Source organism: Indicator indicator, chromosome 23 (assembly GCF_027791375.1).
Source record: "Indicator indicator isolate 239-I01 chromosome 23, UM_Iind_1.1, whole genome shotgun sequence".
Taxonomy (NCBI): Eukaryota; Metazoa; Chordata; class Aves; order Piciformes; family Indicatoridae; genus Indicator; species Indicator indicator.
The window spans coordinates 3,661,792-3,677,180 of NC_072032.1; positions in this window are offsets into that span (position 1 = coordinate 3,661,792).

Sequence of the window (15,389 nt, forward strand, 5' to 3'; positions counted from 1 at the left end):
AGGGAGTTGTAGACAGCAAGAAGGTCTTCCCTCAACTTCCTTTTCTCCAGACTAAACCCTGGTTCCCTCAGCCACTGCTCACAAGTCTTGGGCTCTAGATCCTTCACCAGCTTCATTGCCTTTCTCTAGACTTGCTTCAGCACCTCAATGTCTCCCTTAAACTTATGTATATATAATTCTTACAATCTATATTCTTATCATATCTATATTCTTATCATATCTATTCTTATCATATACTTGTATATAATTATTTATTCTACTACTCAACATATGGTTACATCATAATGCATATTATATATTTTATGTTGTAATCTATCACACATAATTATGATACATTATTTTCTAGTTAAATAACAACATTTGCATAATTATCAGCTTGGTTATACTTGCCAGGTGATGAGCAGGAATAATGCTGCTAAAACACTATTCTTGGGGAATGTATTTGGATAAATAAATGGAACAGCTATTATCAGTAGAGTACCCAGAATGTGTTCTCACTGTAGGAATTGATCCAGAAAGGCTGCCTTCAAAGCACTGAGAAATAGCTGCAGCCAGATAAGAACAAAGCAGCAAGCAATGAAGGTCAGCAAAACTGGGAGATGAAAGCTTCATGGCAATCCAAGTGTCCTACTTCTCCATCCCTGACTGTCTTCAAAGGAAACTGCACACAGCTGGACCTGGGAGCAGCTCTCTGCTCAGGACTGTGAGCTTTGCTGCGGGCAATGAATCACCTCCCCTGGGAGATGGGAAGAGAGTGGCTCCATCAACCTCCTCCTTCTGGCAACAACTCACTGTTCTTCTTTCCTGAAGCTATTCAAAGGATCTGGGGACACCAGATCTCTCCATGCCCCCACAAGGCAGGATTTTATTTTATTTTGTGGCTGAGAAACTAAAGCACGGGGAGGCCAACTGTCTCCTGACAGCAAAGCTCCTCATTCCTAGACAACACAACCCCTCTTCCAGAACTCTCTGTTCTGGACAGTGTGCAAATAAGATATAAATTTAACAGAGCTAAATATTTAATCCGTCTCAACACTCAGCTCTCCCCTGCTATATTGCATTTCTTCATTCCTTCTCCATTTCATGTGCTCCTTTCCCCTCTTCTCTTCCTGTATCTCTTCTCTCTGGTTTACATCTGTTGTTCTCACCCTGTCAGTCATACTACTGCTGTTTCTTTGTCTCTTTTGCCTGCACCCCAATTAGTATGCAATGTTTGCCATCACACTGACTTTGTGAAGAGAAATTCTTAGAATCATGGAATAATTTAGATTGGAAAAGTCCTTTAAGATCATTAGGTCCAACCATTTACCCAGCACAGCCAAGTCCACTAAGTCTTGAGACACAAAGCCTCTAATCTTCTAAGTATTCTTCCCACCCATCCTGATTTCCAGTCTTGGGGCTTATTTCATCCCTGCATGGCTCAGTGCTGTATAAGGAACATAAAAAACTATCACATCTCATGTGGTGAGAGAACTGTGCTCAACCACTTGCCATAGTAGTTTGTGGGTTGGATGACCCAAACACCACTGCAGCTCTGGCAGATGGACTGACTCCACTGAATCACAGAATGGTGGGGTTGGAAGGGACCTCTGGAGATCACCTAGGCCACTCCATCCTGTTTAAAACAGAGACAACCAGAGCAGGTTGCTCAGAATTGCATCCAGGAAAGTTTTGAATCTCTCCAGAGAAGGAGGCTCCACAACCTCTCTGGGTACCCTGTTCCAGGGCTCCATCCTCATGTTCAAATGGAACTCCTTTGCTTCCAGTTTGTGCTCATTGTCCCTCAGCCTGTTCCTGAACATCACTGAAAGGAGTCTGGCCTCATGGGGTAGTTTTAGGCTATGCCTTTAAATGTTTTTCACAGATCTGCGACAGAAAGTGGTAGAATGTAAATAAATCACTATTGGGTGTAAAAAGGAAAATAATGATAGTTCTGAACAATCCCATTGGAAAGATAAAAGACTTAAACTAGTTGTACCAAAACAATCTCTCTCTCCCCTTGCTTCCTTGGGCTGGGAGATACTAACTGGCTTCTGCTTGACCTTGGCTGCATTGTTTTGGCTAAGTTCTAACTTCTCTGCTCTGTATCTTGTCCCTTATTGTACATGGGGGTAAGGGAGAGCAGGGAGGGAGAAGTTATTAGCTTCCCCTGGTCTTTGGTCGGGGGAGGTCTTTGTGCTGTTCATTAATTGGCAATACCTGTAAATATTGTAAATATTGTAAATTTTGTACACATTCGTTGCATTCCATTGCAGATTGTAGTCTTGCTTGTAAATATAGCTTTCACTTGCTTCCAGCTGAGCTGGTCTGGCCAATTTAATGTTGGAGGGGAATTTTCAACCCACCACACTTCATCCTCTTCACACTCCAGATGCTAAGTGTAGATGTGAGCACCATTTTTGCAAAGGGCCAGAGAACCATTGCTCCTTGTGAGCCACTTCTAAAGACTGACATCCTGATCTCTGCTGCTGCCTGGTGATATTAAAAGGTTGCTCTGGATATCAACATCTGCCCCTTTCTTCTGCAGAGCTCATTGGATGATCAGAGTATGAGGGAGAGTGAAAAAGCTCATCCATCTTCCAGAGCACCCAAGCAAAGGAACCAGTTTGACAATCTACAGACATCAGGTCATGCAAGTCAAGTGTTCCTGGAAGAAGAAAGGTGCTGCCATCCTCACTAAAGAAAAAGGAAAAAAACTCTTGAACACAAATGCTCTGAAAGTTAAAACTCTCTATTTTGTGAAACCTTTTGGAGACAGTTAAACTTTCACCATCTCATGCCTAGTGTCATTTTGTGGGTGCTCAGGTGGATCCTGCAAACACCTCAGAGAAAAAGGGCAGTTAGTTGTCACTTACGTGGTAGTGACTGTAGCTGTTTCTCTTTTATTCCACTCTGAGTTCTCCTATACATTTTGTAGTTGTAGGTTGGTGTCAGTTGTTCAGGGCTTTTCTGTTCTCCAAGCTTCTCCTAGGTTCTCACCCACTCAGAGGCAACCAAAGGCAGAAGTGTCCAGTTCCATAACCTCTTCAGCTATAATATTTCACCTCCCTCTTCTGGATAACTGGATATTAGTACCTGGATATTAGTCACCTTCTGTTGTGTTTCTATTTCCTGGGCTTCCACATGGAAATGCAGTGAATAGTAATGCACAAAGACTTTTCTTGTTTCCAGCTAAATCAGTCCCTCCACAGCTGAACAGAATGTTTGTACCAAAAGCCACAGTTCCTTAATCCCCTGACTGCAACAACAAATATATCCACACAAAGAATTACAGCAACAGAATACCAAAACCAAGCAAGTTTGACCCAAGCAGCTGCTGAGACTTGGAGTGTTGTTAATTTGGGATATTTGCAAGCAAGGCATGCAAAAAACTCCCCTTTTTGTCCTAGATTTTGTGTCAAAGAGAAACTCAAGCAGGATTTCCTGGGAGATTCAAAAAACATTTCCAGTGACATGGGGGTTGAATTTCTGGCCTAAGGAATTGCTTAGCTTTTCCACAGAACCAGGCAGTGTTAAGAGCAATGCTGTTAAGAGAAATGCTGTGTCCAGCAGGAGCAGGGAGGGGATTGTGCCCTTGTACTCAGCTCTGGTGAGGCCACACCTTCAGTGTTGTGTCCAGTTTTGGGCACCTCAATCCAAGAGAGATATGGAGGTGCTGGAGCCAGCACAGAGAAGGGCAAGGAAGCTGGAGAAGGGCCTGGAGAATAAATCTGATGAAGAGCAACTGAAGGAGCTGGGGATGGTCAGTTTGGAAAAGAGGAGGCTGAGGGGAGACCTCATTGCTGTCTACAATTACCTGAAAGGACATTGTGGAGAGGCTGCTGCTGGTCTCTTCTCACAGGTAATTAGGGATAGAACAAGAGGGAATGGCCTCAAGCTATGACTGGGTAGGTTTAGACTGGACAGTAGGAAAACATTTTTCCCAGCAAGAGTGGTCAGGGATTGGAATGTGCTGCCCAGGGAAGTGGTGGAGTCACCAACCCTGGATGTGTTTAAAGGTGGTTTGGATGTGGTGCTTGGGGATATGGTTTAGGGGTGACCCTTGTAGAGTAGGGTTCTGGGTTGGACTTGGTGATCCTGAGGGCCTTTTCCAACCTGAATGTTTCTGTAATTCTGTGAAAACTAACACTGGAGTTCCAGTGCACAGTACCAAATAGCCCTTGCCTGTGCTAGGGCATTGTGCAGGTGTAAAGCATCAGACACTTGGTGCTCACTGGCACTGAGACAGTAAAATACCTCAGTAAGGGACCATTGAACCCTGTAAATGTGTCTTCATTAGCTGTCCTGAAGCTTTTCAGATCCCCACATGAGCATGGAGGTGTACTTGCTTTAGCAGAGGAGGTTGGACTAGATGATCTCCAGAGGTCCCTTCTAACTCCTACCATTCTGTGGTTCTATGTAGTCAAACACTGGTTTTACTTCTCTTGGACTCTGGGAAATTTCCCTTCATATTCATACATCAAATAGAAATTTCTTCTCACAGGGCTGGTCGTTTTGTTCCTGGTTTTTATAGTGCTGGGTACCCCCAGCTCCTGAGTAGGCTGCTGAAGTCCTACTGATAGTTGTTACCTTTAGTGCCATTCCTGATTCAAAGGGGACTTTCCCAGGAAAGTTCCCCTTTCATTTCAGTGCAACCAGCTTGGAGCAATTAGAGTGGAAAGGATTTTTAAAAGCAGGCTGAGATCAGCATGCTTGTGACAAATCAAGGAAGATGACAGCCAATGTCCAAAAAAATGGAGACTGAATTTCATTCAGCTCTGACTAGCAGGACACTAGAGGGAGTGTCTGTCCTTTCCCTGCCAAGGATTTCGAAGAAGACTAAAAGGAAATAATTTCCTGCAAGCAGTGAGTTAAATGCAATTCATATTTAATCACACAAAATCATCTGAGGTGCAGAAAACCAACACTGAGTCATCATATTGACAGATCTTCATGACCTCCTGCTTGCTGCACTGTTCCTTTCCCCACATTCAGTGTGAGGCTCCTCTTCCCTGTTTGCCACCCCCAGGTAGGGTTGTAACTGAGGAAGTGCTGCCCTGTCCTCATTCTTCTTGCTGTACTAAACCCTTTCTGCTCAAATTGATCCAGAAACCAAGGTGCTGGTGAGTTCACTTCGTGGGTCAGGGTGAAACATATTTATCTCTAAGGAGACAGATGCTTATCAGACCAAATAGCTCTGTGAAGCCCTCTTTGTGATCTTGTTCCACAAACAATATTAATATTACAATAAGTTAAGAAGAAGGTGAAGAAGAAGAAGAATAATAAGAAGAAAATGAAGAAGAAGAAGAAGAAGAAGAAGAAGAAGAAGGAGAATGTGAAGAAGGTGAAGAAGAAGAGAACAAGAAGAAGCTGAAGAAGAAGAAAAGAAGAAGGGAAGAAGGAGAAGGTGGTGAAGAAGAAGAAGAAGAAGAAGAAGAAGAAGAAGAAGAAGAAGAAGAAGAAGAAGAAGAAGGTGAAGAAGAAGAAGAAGAAGGTGAAGAAGAAGAAGAAGGTGAAGAAGAAGAAGGTGAAGAAGAAGAAGAAGAAGAAGAGAAGAAGAAGGGAAGAAGAAGAAGGTGAAGAAATAGAAGAAGAAGAGAAGAAGAAGGGAAGAAGAAGAAGATGAAGAAGAAGAAGGTGAAGAAGAAGAAGGTGAAGAAGAAAAGAAGAAGATGAAGAAGAAGAAGGTGAAGAAGAAGAAGAAGGTGAAGAAGAAGGTGAAGAAGGTGAAGGTAAAGGTGAAGAAGAAGATGAAGAAAAGAAGAAGGTGAAGAAGAAAAGAAGAAAATGAAGAAGAAGAAGGTGAAGAAGAAGAAGGTGAAGAAGAAGGTGAAGAAGGTGAAGGTAAAGGTGAAGAAGAAGATGAAGAAAAGAAGAAGATGAAGAAGAAAAGAAGATGAAGAAGAAAAGAAGAAGACGAAGAAGAGGAAAAGAAGATGAAGAAGAAGAAAAGAAGAAGATGAAGAAGAAGGTGAATAAGATGAAGGAGAAGGTGAAGAAGATGAAGGAGAAGGTGAAGAAGACGAAGAAGAAGGTGAAGAAGAAAAGAAGAAGATGAAGAAGAAGGTGAATAAGATGAAGGAGAAGGTGAAGAAGATGAAGGAGAAGGTGAAGAAGGAGAAGAAGAAGAAGAAGGTGAATAAGGAGAAGGAGAAGAAGGAGAAGAAGAAGGAGAAGCAGCAGAAGAAGTATTATAGGTATAACATATAATATATAATATGCAATGATATTTAATATATATAATATATCTATGTTATAATTTATGTAGTATAATCCCCTTCACCAGTGCAGGTTGAGAGTGGATCTTCTCAATGCTGATTAATATCTAAAGAGTGAAGGGCAAGAAGATGGGGACAGACTCTTTTTGGCGGTGCCCAGTGATAGGAGAAGGAACAATAGACACAAACTGGAACCCAGGAGGTTCCAACTGAACAGGAGGAGAAACTTCTTTGCTGTGAGGGTGCTGGAGCCCTGAAGCAGGCTGCCAGGAGAGGTTGTGGACTCTCCTGCTCTGGGGAGATTCCAAACCCACCTGGACACTGTGGACTGGATGATCTCCAGAGGTCCCTTCCAATCCCCACCATGCTGGAATTCTGCAATACAAAGGAGAATCCATTAAAGGAAAGATCAACCAGCAGTGCATGAGCCACGATTTTCAAGCTCAGTCCTCTGTCCAAGGGGCCATGAACCCAGCAGTTACATGCCCAAGAACTGAGAGATAAGAGGAAATTTCTTAATAAACCCATACCAGTAATTTGAGAAATTAATTGGCATGTGAACAAACACCACATAAATTCTTTGAAAGATTAATTAAATTGATTGGAAATTAATTTAGCTGATTTAAAACACTTTGAAAAAAATAATCTATCACAAGTCTTGGGTTGGACCATAAAGCAGCTGATTAAGTGGAAATAAGTGCAACTGGATTTGGAAAACTAAATCATAGACAGCCAAAAGGGGACTGGAGTAGAAAGAAATTAGGCTAATCTTGAAGGGTAAATGAAAAGAGAGGAATTTTCCAATCCTTAAATAGAATCATTGAATTGTTAGGGTTGGGAGGGACCTCAAGGGTCATCTAGTTCCAAGCCCCCCTGCCATGGGCAGGGACACCTCACACTAGAGCAGGTTGCTCACAGCCACATCCAGCCTGGCTGCAAAAAACTCCAGGGATGAGGCTTCCACCACCTCCCTGGGCAACCTCTGCCAGTCTCTCACCACCATCATGGGGAAGAATTTCTAACATCCAATCTGAATCTACCCACTTCTAGTTTTGCTCCATTCCCCCCAGTCCTATCACTCCCTGACACCTCAAAAGTCCCTTCCCATCTTTCTTGTAGCTCCCTTCAGATACTGGAAAGCCACAAGAAGGTCTTCTTGGAGCCTTCTCCTCTCCAGACTGAATAGTCCCAACTCTCTCAGTCTTTCCTCATAGGAGAGGTACTCCAGTCCTCATAATGTTGTCATTATCTTTCTTAACATGGATATTATTTGGTTTGGAGAGGAATGGGACACAAGAAAGAGGTACAAAAACTGATAAACTACTTAAGAAATGAAGGCAAAGCATTCCTATATGGCTCCTTTCTTACAACCAGGGGAAGAAAGAAAAGCAATCAGAAGAGAGCAGTTAAGTGGAAATGTTTCCTCAGAAGACTTCACAATATCTTCAGCTCCCAAATCTTTGCAGAATTTCAGGAAGGATTAGAAACTCTTTCAGACACTGTGAGCAAGAAAAACATTGCAAGTGGGAAAAAAAGAAAAAAAAAGAAATGTGTTAGAGAGGCTCTTCAAGGTTAGATAATCTATTCTCCAGAGTCAGGATCAGCTAGGTCTCCTAAATTGCCTTATCTAAGAAGGAGCTTCCCAGTTCTATGCAACAAAGATTAGCTCCATGTTACAGCTTCCACCATCCTTGGAAGAAATAGAAACTGGATAAGGCAGGAAAATGTTTGTTATTCTGTCCTGCTTGGTGGTTCCTAGATCCTGAGACAAGCTGCACCTTTTGTAGATGTGTACAGAACTGGCCATAACTTCCCTTTCGATACTATGAGCTGAGAATTTGCAAGGTGCTCATAGTCAGCTGTAGTGGCATTTAAGTTCAAAAGAGATAATGATATCCTTAAAAGTTTACAGCCTTATCAAACAGGGCATAAAGAGAGAGCCAATGGGATCCTGGGGTGTATCAAGAAAGGTGTCCAGCAGGGCTAGGGAAGTTCTTCTCCCTCTCTACTCTGCCCTGCTGAGACCACCCCTGCAATCCTGTGTCCAGTTTTGGGCTCCCCAGTTCAAGAGAGACGGAGACCTGCTGGAGAGAATCCAATGGAGAGCCACGAGGATGCTTAGGGGACTTGAGCATCTCCCCTGTGAAGAGAGACTGAGAGCCCTGGGGCTGTTTAGTCTGGAGAAGAGAAGGCTGAGAGGGGATCTGATCAATGTCTATCAATAGCTGAGCGGTGAGTGTCAAGTGGAGGGGGCCAGGCTCTTTTCAGTGTTTGACAGTGATAAGCCAAGGAACAGTGGGTTCAAAGCTGAACGGAGAAGATTTCAGCTCAACATGAGGAGAAACTTCCTTAGAGTGAGGGTGACAGAGCACTGGAACAGGCTGCCCAGGGGGGTTGTGGAGTCTCCTTCTCTGGAGACTTTCCAAACCCACCTGGATGCATTCCTGTGCAGACTACCCTAAGTGATCCTGCTCTGACAGGGGGGTTGGACCTGATGATCTCTTGAGGTCCCTTCCACCCTCTGACATACTGTGAGACTGTGAGACTGTGATAAAGAAATATTAGGGAGCATGCAAAACTTACTGCAATCTTTTTGTGAGACAACTCACAACAGCTTTTGGCCTCAGCCTGTGAAAATTTAGAAACTTTCACCATCGGGCCATGTTACTTCTTTCTCTGGTTGTGAGAGTGCACAGACACTGTAAAAAGAAATGTGGTGACTCAGGTGTCCTTTAAAGCCATTACTTACAGCACCAGGTAGTCAAACTGCTGTCTGTTGTAAAAGCCAGGAATACAGAGGGTGAAAAACCAAGAGGAGTTGAAATTTAACACTCCTTGAAAAGGCTCAAAGCTCAGGATAAGGAGTAGTGGAGAGTGCTGCAGGTATGGAGGAACAACACCAGGGACCAGTACGGATGAGGAGCCGTGCTGCTGGAAAGCAGCTTCATGGAGAAAGATCTTGGTGTCCTAGTGGACAGCAAATTATCCATGGGACAGCAATGTGCCCTTGTGGCCAAGAGGGACAACAGCATTCTGGAGTGCATTAAAAAACCTGTGCCTTCATGTGTGCCTGGCTAACAGATTTGCTTCTTCCTCAGTTTGATAACACCTTTCCAGTTTCTTGTTTCCCTTCATCTGTAGTTCCTCTGTTAATCTTGTGCTTCTGGTTCTCTTTTGAGCTCCAGTGCCTGGGTATCTCTATTTTTTTTTTTTTTTTTTGAGGTGGAATCACAGAATCACAGAATCAGCCAGGTTGGAAAAGACCAACCTATTACCTGATACCTAACACCTCCTGACAACTAAACCATGGCTCCAAGTGCCACAGCCAAGCTTTTTTTGAACACTTCCAGAGACAGTGACTCCACCACCTCCCTGGGCAGCACATTCCATGGCCAATTACTCTTTCTGTGAAGAACTTTCTCCTCACCTTGAGCCTAAACTTCCCCTGCACAGCTTGAGACTGTGTCCTCTTGTTCTGGTGCTGGTTGCCTGGGAGAAGAGCCCAACCCCCAGCTGGCTACAACCTCCCTTCAGGTAGTTGTAGAGAGCAATGAGGTCTGCCCTGAGCCTCTTCTTCTCCAGGCTGAACACCCCCAGCTCCCTCAGCCTCTCCTCACAGAGATGTGCTCCAGACCCCCCACCAGCATTGTTGCCCTTCTCTGGACATGTTCAAGCATCTCAAGGTCCTTCTTAAATTGAGGAGCCCAGAACTGGACACAGGACTCAAGGTGTGGCCTAACCAGTGCTGAGCACAGGGCAGGATGACTTCCCTGCTCCTGCTGGCCATACTATTCCTGACGCAAGCCAGGATGCCATTGGCCTTCTTGGCCACCTGGGCACACTGCTGGCTCCTGTTCAGCTGCTGTCACCCAGCACCCCCAGGTCCCTCTCTGCCTGGCTGCTCTCCAGCCACTCTGACCCCAGCCTGTAGCACTGCATGGAGTCGTCGTGGCTGAAGTGCAGCACCTGGCACTCAGACTTGTGGAATGCCATCTTGTTGGACTCTCCCCATCTGTCCATCCTGTCGAGGTCCCTCTGCAGAGCCCTGCTACCCTCCAACAGATCAACTCCTGCCCCCAGCTTGGTGTCATCTGTGGACGAAGTGGAGAGCTATCTCCTCTTCTTTGAGACTGCCACATTTACCTGGTTTTTCTTTCTAGTGCAGAAAATGAACAAGTTCTTTTTTTTCTCAGACTTTTTTTTTTTTTTCCCTTTGGCCTCACAATTGTATCTTTTGCTAGGACAGCACTGTCAGGAGTTTTTTCTAACCCAGCAAAATGCTTCAGCATTTTTATTTCCCTGTGCAGTTGCCAGATGGCACTTCACACAAAGGCAGCTTCTACCAGCACTTACTCTCTTGGGTGCAATTTTGCAAGCCCCACAGTTTCTGCACCCAGCAAAACACCTCCATCCCTCTTGAAAACACTCAAATGTTGTGTGAAGATAACAACAGCATTTCAAAGTGAAAAGTGCAACTGAAATAAACCTTCCCAGTGAGCCCTAGCAGATCTAATCTGGAAATGATCATCTTTCTGTATGGATCAGATTGAATCAGGAGCTTGAGCATCACACCGCATTGGTGGAAAGGAGAATCAGAGTATCACAGAATGATGGGGATTGGAAGGGACCTCTGGAGATCATCTAGTCCACCCTCCCCCCTGCTAAAGCAAGGTTACTTAAATCAGGCTGCAAAGGAAGTTATAGTTCGTAAAGCAGAGTATGGATGAGATTTACAGCCCAGCCACCAGCTTGTTCTGAAGCAACAGGTGCTTGCAACCCTTCAGCTCCTCTTGCTTGGCAGGAAGGCAGGCTGGTAAGGGTTCCACACAAGAACTTCCCTGTTTTCTTCTAAAAATAATAATGTTTGAAGTTTCAAAGTGACAGCCTGAGGGGACAAACCACCTACTGCCTCTTCTCTTTTGCCTTTCTTATCTGAGCATAGGAGGTTTCAACACAGACTAGAGGAACATTGCTTTTTTTTTTTTTTTTTTTCCCAGCAGAAGGCCAAATAGAGACATACTGGAGATAAAATAAGTAGTCAGAAAAACAGAACAATAATGCTGTCAGCAGGTACCTCCTGGTTACTTCCCAGTTTCACCAGAATGTGCATGTAAAATCTATGAGTCTCCCAGACAGTAACAAAGGCACAGTTTTGTAAAATCATAGAACTCTTTTGGTGGGAAAAGATCTTTCAGATCATCAGTCCAACCCTTAACCCAGCAGTGGTGACTGCCAGGTCACCACTAAACCAGGTCCCTCAGCATCACATCTATGCAGTTTTTAAATCCCTCCAGGGATGGGGACTCCATCACTGCCCTGGGCAGCCTGTTCTAGGCCCTGAAAACCCTTTGGGGGAAGAGATTGTTCCTTATGTCCAACCTAAACTTCTCATGATGCAACTTGAAGCCATTCCCTCTCATCCTATCACTTGTTTCTTGCGGGGAAGAGAATGAGACCCACCTGGCTTCAACCACTTTTCAAGGAGTTGTAGAGAGCCAGAAGGTCTCCCTTTAGCCTCTTTTTCTCCAGGCTGAACAACCCCAGTTCCATCAGTCATTCCTCATAATTTAAGATGTTCCTCATATAGAACAGCTGAAGTGAATTTCTGTCATCCCAGGCAATGGCTGTGCAGCACTGCTTGCTCAGTTAATGCAATATTCCATGACAATTTAATACAATTTCTTTTGTTCTCAATGACTTTTAACCCTCAAATGCTTGAATACATATTCTTTACTTGCTGATGAGTTGTGGGTTTCATCCCAAAAAGGGATTTACAGTTTAAACCCTGCGCTCATAGTACCTGCTCCAAACCTGCTTCTGCTACCCAGTTGGAATGCTGGTCAATAACACACTACACAAAACAGTGTAAGCAAGCTCTGAATATCATCTTATACGTAAAATGGCTGGGGAAGAAAATAAACATAGTCAAAAACCGGATGAGCAAGGGAAATTTCACAGCCATCTAGTCTGAATCTTTCAAGGACTGGCTGAGGGAGCTGGGGTTGTTCAACCTGAAGAAGAGAAGGCTCCAGGGAAACCTAATAGCAATCTTCCAGTATCTGAAGGGGGCTACAAGAAGGATGGTGAGAGACTGTTTACAAAGGCTTGTAGAGACAGGACAAGGGGCAATGGCTTCAAAATAGAGAGGAGTAGATTTAGATTGGATGTTAGGAACAAGTTCTTTACTATGAGGGTAGTGAAACACTGCAAAAGGTTGCCCAGGGAGATGGTTGAGGCCCCATTCCTGGAGATATTCAAGGTGAGGCTGACCAGGGCTCTGGGCACCATGATCTAGTTGAGGATGTCCCTGCTGACTGCAGAGGGGGTTGGACTGGATGAGCTTTGGAAGCTCCTTCCAGGCCAGACCATTCTGTGATTCTATGATGCCCCAAGAAGAGAGCGTTCACCATGTAACTTGTGCATGAAATCTCATCATTCTGACTGGAACTGGAACCTCTTTGGAAAGAAAACGTTCAGTCTTATGGATTTGTTTCAGTAAACAACTCAATTCAAATAGTATTCTATGGAGAAAAAGGATCTCTCCTTCATGGATTATACAGAGGGCTAAGACCTTGTAATTCAGGCACAGACTGCTAGTATTTGAGCTAAGATAGTAATTTGGTTTTCAGATGGCAGAAAAGTTCAGTTTTTAATCTGTATGTAGACCGAGTTCACATTATTTTTCCAGCAATATATTTATCATGTAGGTACAGTCAGTTTCATTAGTCTGGGTGAAAATTCTTAATCTCTCCACTCACTTTAAGCCATAGTTCTTGCAACAGATGAGTCTAAGCCCTTTTACATCCTGCAAACCTGTTGTCACAGTGTGAGAGCGGAAGTCCCCCTCCCACACTGACAATACCCAGGCTAGCTCAGTCTGGAAGCAAATGAAGCTGTGTTTTACAGACAAACCTACAATCTATGATGAAGTGCAATGAATATGTACAAATAGACACTATTCACAACATTTACAAATATGCACAATCAGCAGAAAAACACAACAAAGCTCCTTGGGCTTCACTCCATGGGGTTGTGTTTCTTCCCCAAGGAGCCTCCCCCCTCCAGCCAAAAGGACTCCCCCCAGGCCCCCTTGGCAGAAGGCAGAGAGTCAAAAAGCAGAGACTGTTAGACTTAGCTTGCCAAGGTCAGTATGCAGGGAGTGAGTGTTATCTTCCCAAGGCAGAAGGAGTAGCAGACAGAAGCTGAGACTGAGTGACTTTGTTTTGAGTACTGATTCTTAAACATTTCTCTCTCTCCAAAGAAAGTGTTTAGCATAATCATTATTTTGCTTTCTTACACCCCATAGTGATCCATCTCCAGTCCTTCACCTTCTCTGCTCCAACCTTGTGAGAAGAAAAATTAAATACAGCCTTAAAACTATCACACCTGTCTGTCCACCACAGAGCAAAGTGGGTGTGATTAAATGATTTTGTTCTCATTTCCTTATCTGAGCAATGCCAGGAAATAAAAAGGCAAGACCAGCTTTTTCTTGAAGTCTGTACCACAGCCACACAACTCCCTCACATCTATTTGCTGAAATGTTTTTTCTCCTACTTAAACTCTTGCAGCATCTAGCAAAACCATTCCCCACTCTCAATTCTGAGTGTCTTGAGGGAATATCACCAAATGAATCTACATCCCAGTGCAATTTCTGAGTTGCATGGAAATTCTTAAATTTAATTATTTCACCTGCATTAGCTTCCTTCAGCTTAAAATTTTATCACCAAGGTATAAATCATTCATTTATACTCAAAATATTAATTAAGAAGAACAAAAGAAAGCCTCTAGGTGTGATCTGAGTGAAATCATGAAGATAACTACACAAGCACTTTATTCTAATAAGATAAATACTTCTTTTATTCCTTTGGTTGGGGTTTCTTTTGCCTTTTTTGGGTTTTTGTTTGTTTGGGTTTTTTTGTTTTGTTTTGTTTGTTTTGGTTTTGTTTGTTTTTTGTTTGTGTTTTTGTGGGGTTTGGGATTTTTGTTTTGGTTTGGTTTGGTTTGGTTTGGTTTGGTTTTTGTTTGTGTTTTTATGGGTTTTTATTTGTTTTTTTGGGGTTTTGTTTGGTTTGGTTTTGTTTTTACTTGTGTTTTTTGTTTGTGGGTTTTTTGTTTGGTTTGGTCTTTATTTTGTTTGTTGGGGTTTTTTTGGGGGGTTGTTTTGTTCTGGTTTTTGTTTTTTTACAGTTGTGGTTTGTGCTCACCAAAGGTATCAAAATGTTTTCTGCATTTTGAACAGAACTTTGCAGCCTTCCTAGCAAAACATATGTCAAGGTTTACTGCAGAAAAGGAAAGCAAGCAATGAATTGAAGAAAAAAGTCTTACAAGCTGAACACTTTCTAGCAAAGGCAGTGGATGTCTTCTACCACCTGTGGTGGAACTCAGCTTTGTAAGATATCTTGGGGTTTAATAGCCATGTCCGGTTTTGGACAGCATTAAGTGATGTTACCTGTTCTCTTTGGCCACAGAGTTGTCTTTCAAACAAGGCAGTAAAATCCTAACACAAAAAAACCCCAACCAAACAAAAACAACAAGCTTAGAGGAGGTTTAGGTTGGCTATTAGAAAAAAAACTTCGCTGAAAAGGCTCTCAAGGACTGGAACAGGCTGCCCAGGGAGGTGGTTGAATCCTCATCCCTGGAGGTGTTTCAAAGAGGCAGAGATCACAGAATCATAGAATCAACCAGGTTGGAAGAGACCTCCAAGATCATCCAGTCCAACTGATCACCCAGCCCTATCCAATCAACCAGACCATGGCACTAAGTGCCTCATCCAGGCTTCTCTTGAACATCTCCAGGGACGGCGACTCCACCACCTCCATGGGCAGCACATTCCAATGGACACTCTCTCTCTCTTTCTCGTAAGAAGAACTTCCTCCTAACCCCCAGCCTATACCTCCCCTGGCACAACTTGAGACTGTGTCCCCTCATTCTGCTGCTGGTTGTCAGGGAGAAGAGACCAACCCCCACCTGGCTACAACCTCCCTTCAGATGTGGTGCTGAGGGACATAGTTTAGCACCAGCCTAGCTAGAGTTAGAGAATGGATGGACTTGATGGTCCTAAAGGTCTTTTCCAACCAAAACAATTCTCTCTGGGATTCTTTTATGTGATCCTTGAAGTTATAAACAGTGCCAGGGTTATACTGCCAAAGTTACACTTTGGAAAGGACTTGGAAACAGCAGTCCTGCTGCTCA